The sequence below is a fragment of the Cupressus sempervirens genome, chromosome 5 (assembly GCF_028749045.1).
Source record: "Cupressus sempervirens isolate cs-2001-9-10 chromosome 5, ASM2874904v1, whole genome shotgun sequence".
NCBI classification, from domain to species: Eukaryota; Viridiplantae; Streptophyta; class Pinopsida; order Cupressales; family Cupressaceae; genus Cupressus; species Cupressus sempervirens.
The window spans coordinates 759621165-759627164 of record NC_143122.1 but is presented as its reverse complement, the minus strand read 5'-3'; the positions used below and the strand labels follow the sequence as shown (position 1 = coordinate 759627164).

The 6000-nt window shown below is 34.2% G+C and overlaps 1 pseudogene; it reads right to left on the bottom strand.

Annotated features, from left to right (window-relative positions):
- Positions 1-2782: 2782 nt before the first annotated feature.
- Positions 2783-6000, bottom strand: part of LOC149558120 (G-type lectin S-receptor-like serine/threonine-protein kinase At2g19130) — a 54410-nt pseudogene continuing 51192 nt past the window's right edge.

The following is a 6000-nucleotide window of genomic DNA, read 5'->3' as shown; positions in this document are numbered from 1 at the left end:
TGAATTACAGAAACTCTAATTACATAAATGGGAAGTAATGTTCTAAGAACTTTACTTACAACTGTTTCCTCCTCAATGTCTCCTCCAGAAGCCTTGATTGCATTGATAACTACTTTGACTCTTTCAGCATATTTGACAATGTTTTCATCCTCTCTCATCCTCATTTGATGAAATTGTCCTCTTAGACTTTCTACTTTGGCTCTCCTCACATTATCATCACCTCCATAGATATCTTTCAGCTTGTTCCACATTTCAAAATAAGTTTTGCAATCCTTGACATCATCAAATTCTTCATAGCTTAGGGAAAATGCAAAGTCTATAATCATGGTGTTATGATTCTTCTTCTCAACAATGTCATTAGTAGATAATGTGCCAGAAGGAGTTGCATATGCTTCATCAAGATATTTCAATCATATATCTCCAATGGAAGCTAGATGGAATCTCATGAGATCTTGCCATGCTGAAAAATTATCCCTATTAAGCCTTGGAATTTCCCTCTTGTAAGACATTCTAATCTTTATCTTAGATCCTTGAAATCCTTCCTACAAGCACCAAAAGCTCTAATATCAATTGTTGGAATTATAGATTGAGTAACTAAGAAGGGGGGTGAATCAGTAAATACAGAAACAAATCCACATGTTCGTTAGATGTCTTAAAACTTAGTAATTGTTATCACTCAGTAGCCAAATAGAAAAATGTTGTAACATAGTAGATGTACTAAGAATTAACTTATTACTGATCTTTAAGCATTCACAAAGATATAACATACATGCATAAAAGAAATAACATCAACACAAGAGACACCACATTTAATATGGAAACCCAATATGGGAAAAACCACCAAGTAACTAGCTACCAATTTTTAGTCTTCTGAAGTGAGCGCTGTTAGGAGCCAACCCTAAATGAGATGCAACTAAAATTTACCATTACAGATCTCTATTCTACTTCACTAGATCCTCTCTGATTGAATACAACTTTGCTACTTCTCAAGGATATCTGATCCTTCTTCAAAATTCGCTCACACCTTCCTCTTCACAATTAATTCACTTGCATGCTCTCTCATTCATCCATACATTTAATTCACAACTTGACCTTTTATTTATACATGACAAATTGTCAAGTTGGCTCATTTACAAGTTACAATTACCAATAATCATTACATCAATCGGCTACAATCATTACATTAAAAAATTAGACTTTATTTGCCAAAATAATGAAATCCTTCATTGGCCGACCCTGCTCGGCAAACATTACTCCAAAAATGATTTCCAATGTTAACCAAGTGAAGCTCGGTAAACACTGCAAACTCTACAAAATCCTTTAGAGACTGAGTGAACTCAATAAACACTAACTTTTCTTTGCTAACCTTGTGAGCTCAATAGAAACTGACTTCTGCCATAGAATCTTTCAACACGCGAATGAGCTTGGTAGAAACTTTCTTCATAGTGTAACTTTCAGAAATGCTTAGTAGACTTTGTAATTCACTTTGCTTACCATCTAAGCTTGGTAGACTCTGTCTGATAACTAATATGACATTTGTGTAACATGAAAGAAAACACACAATTGAACAATTGTATCCAACATGTCATCCTTATAAACATGGGATATTTTCCATCTTAGTTATAAGTTGACTAGTATGTATTTCCATAATAAGGATTTTCCTTTATTTTTAAGGAGTTGCTAGAATGATAATCATCATAGTTTAAAGTTGCATAGTATTGAAAGGCACAAAAGTCATAGTATCTTTACATCTCAATCATACATTCAATACTATAAACCTCATGTGACCATGTTCCTTGACATTGCCTCATGTGATCCCTAACCATTCATTATTTCTTTTAATCCTTGTCATTTATCCTGTCATTCAAAAATTTACAAATTAAAAATCAGCATACCATTAGATAAAAGATCTTATAAGAAACATTATGCTAGAGGTCTAATGAACAATGAACATATTATTATCATGAGAATATTAAATTGAGCTAGGGTGCAATCTACTTTATATGCGAGCTATTTTAAGAGATATAATGGCTCTCCATCCATAGGTAGCACATGTAAATAAAGCATAAGACTATAACTCTTATAAAATTGACAAAGATAATCATCTACATAAATGGATAAAGAAGAAATATGAAGATTATCATGCCAAAAACCATTAGAAAAAAGGTTCATTCAGTCAAGTGTCATGAATTTTGTTGTTTATGAAAGTTGTTATAGAAATTACATTAAGAGTCATATACAGGCTTAACATTTTCATTAATAGAAAAAAAAAAAAAAAAATGAACAATGCTAAAGTTATTTACATACTAACTATTGAAAGTTAGAATATTCTAAAATTGTACATAAACCAAACATTAACTCATTGAATAAATATAGAAATCTTATAATATATTAGAGTAATATAATTTTTTATCTAAAATATCTACAAGAAATTTTAAAATTTACATCTAGACACATAGAGAGAGATATACATATAAACAAACATTCAAATATACACAAATGTCTTTTGTGCAAGTTTTCTATTCTTTCTAGATTGCACTCTCTATTTACCATACTCTACTCTAATAAAAAGTGTGTCTTCGTATTTGTGTGTGTGTAGATCTTATGAGCCTTCCTTAAACATCACACAACAAGAAAAAAGTTTGTTTGAAAAAAGTAGATAAACCTTGACTATTTAACATATTTAACCTAGAAATCAAGTCTTAATATATGATATATAAACTATTTCAACCTTGACATACTCTAAGACTCCATCTAAACTTAGCTTGGCTTGTGTTGCTAATTAGCTTGTGCTACTTCCATTTGTTTGTTGTTTGTCCACCAACTCTGAGCTCAGCATGTGCAGAATTGGAGGATCCATCTTCCCTTCCAGCATACGCACCACTTGTTCCATGCTTGGCCTCTTCTCCTCCTTCCTTTCTATGCATAACAAACCTACGATGCCCACTCTTCTCACTTCTTCTACATCTGTCTCTGCTACAATAGCTTCATCTATGATATCAATAATCTTCCCCTGGCAAACTTGATTTGTAACCCACGTGGGAAAGTAATATTGACTTGACTTCTGTACAGTCAAGTCTAGACTCCTCCGACCAGATAGGATTTCCAAGAGCATAATACCGAAACTGTACACATCAACCTTGGACGTGATGAGAACACTAGAGATCCACTCTGGAGCCAAATATCCTCTCTTTCCTCTTGTTGTAGTTAGCACACGACTAAAGTCTCTACCCACAAGCTTTGCAAACCCAAAATCTGGTAACTTTGGTGATAAATTACTATCCAAGAGAATATTCTCATTCTTCACATCGCCATGAATGATGCGATCTCTGCAATCTTCATGGAGATAAACTAAGCCTCGTGCAGTGCCTAAAGCAATCTGGAGTCTGGTCTTCCAGTTCAATACCTTACTTTTAGTTTCGGAATCAGCAGTGAATAATAGGGAATTTAGAGAGCCGTTGGGCATGTAATCATAAACAAGTAGCCATCTAGATTCTTCTACACAAAATCCTTTCGGTCTGATCAAATTCACATGTTGTATATTGCCAAGAGAACTGATTTCGGCCCAAAATTGCTTATGATGTTGTCTTGTACCAGTGTACCATCTGTTAGAGATCCCTTGAACACTGACCCGAATCCTCCGCTCCCCAACTTGGTTCTGAAATTTCTTGTGGCAATCTTCAACTCCATGTAACTATACATTCTCAGAAAAGAGACTGAGGATTCCTCAGACGTCTCCAATGGTGGTGGCAATCGATACCTTTGCCACATGATTAAAATTGAAAACATACTTAAAGCAAGGACGAGAACAATTGCAATAATTATGATTTGCAGTATGGGAGAGGACGTCTTATTCTTCTTACCAGCTACTTGAATGGAGACATTCCCTCTTCTATTTGACGAAGACTTTTTCATGTTTAACAAATTTCCAGACTAGACTTCGCAATTCCCAGAAGGAGAATCGAAAGTAAATGCAATGCACGAGCAATTATGTAGGTAAGCTTTCTGGCAATCTTCCTTCGTGTGTGCAGGGTATGAAGAAGTTGAATCATAAGGCAATGTTACACCAGCCTCGATAAATTTGTCTGTACTGCCATTTTGGGTATCACAATTTAATGGCCTTTCACGAACGCAGCCGCTAGACCACCAATCCTGCGAGTCCCAAGCACGGTTGTCTACTGGGACGAATCCTTCCAAACAGGTGCAGAACTGAACGTTGTTGGAGTTATAACTTCCAAAGGCTCCACAAAGACCAAAAACATTGCACTGATATCTAGGATGAGTTGCCACCAACGTCGATTTAGTGCCATCAAACAAAGCATATTCTTGTATTCCTGCGGACTTGATTTGGAGAAAACAAGTGATCCTTTCAGTAATCTCCAACTGAGATACAAACCAGAGCTTGTATATTGGACCGTTGCATTGAAGTAATCCCCATATACCAGTTCCGGAAATCCACTTTAAAAATGACCATCCCAAGTTCTGATGAAAAAATAAATATAGAAACAAATACACAGAGAGAGAAATCAGAAGAAATCAGAATATGAAACTATTTTATTAACTAATAATTTTTTGTGATTGAGATACATCTGTTGTAGTTTTACTTCTAATTTATAGAGGGTTCCAGCAACTAAACTAGTAGAGGAAGGTTCTAGGCTTTTGACAAGTGGGTGATTGCATAAGACATAGGACTTAGTCTACAAGAAGATGTGGATTTCTAATATTCAGGTTTCTAAGAGTATACAACTAGTACTACAGTTTGGTTGAAACTGATTGTGAATATGGAGTGTTGAATCAGTCTTTTCCAACACCCTCCCTTAATTTCTGCCACAAAGACTTAGTTTGTGGGAGAAATTACAATAAGAAATTTAAACATGATAGGTCCTGGCATTAAGCCTTTTGAGGTACCCATTTACAACATAGATATTTTTAGTTTCCCCTAGCACTATCACTATGGAAAATTCATTCCTCTTGTTAAGTGGCTTTAGCTTACCACAAACCATTCGAAAGACTTATTTAAACAAGTGTGTTTTGGATTATCACAAACCCTTCAAACTTCACAAAACCATTGATCCAATGATGGAGAAACCAACTCTAAACTTTTCTCATGCACACTAATATTGAGTCCATATGAAAAATAATCCATCTAATGAATCACATGGGTACCCAGCCATTGTGCCCTCTAGTTCTCTAGGAATATTTTTTAGATACATGGTTCATCAATATGTCAAACCAAAAAGAAATAAAAAAACTTTTGAGGTGTCGAGCACAACCGATAATGCACCTCTTACAATAGATTAGGTACAATATTCACTCGAGGGATATTTGATTCAATAATCTTCCATTACATGACCAAAACTTGACAACATAGATTTCACATTTAAATAGACATATCCACTTACTGCCAATCCATACACTTACATCCCACATCATCTTCATTGTGTGATAGAAAAAACAAACTTTAACATACCATCTCACAACTATTTTCTATACCTAGACACTTAACTCCAATTAAAAAACATAGATTTAACAACCAACATAAAGCCCAAACTACTCAATAATTTTTTAAGAACTACACAAACAATAGTGTCTTGCTTACTACGATATTCAACACTTTTCTTATCTTTCTTCAACTTGGCATTGAAAGACATTTGCTCATATGATTCTGATAAACACTTTATTGGATTCTTCTAGCTTTCTCCAAAACATTCACAGATTTATTTGATGTTTCTTAATTAGAATAACATGCAGAAAAATACTAAAACTTCACACAAACAATTTCTACCATAAGTTGTAAATCATAGAGGCTCTAATGTAGTCATACATTAGAGCAAGAAACCATATCACAAACCATGAATCAAAACACGCTCTGATACCATGATGAAAAATTAAATATAGAAACAAATACACATAGAGAGAAATCAGAATATGAAACTATTTTATTAACTTATAAATCTCTGTGATTGAGATACATCTATTGTAGTTTTACCTTTAACTTAT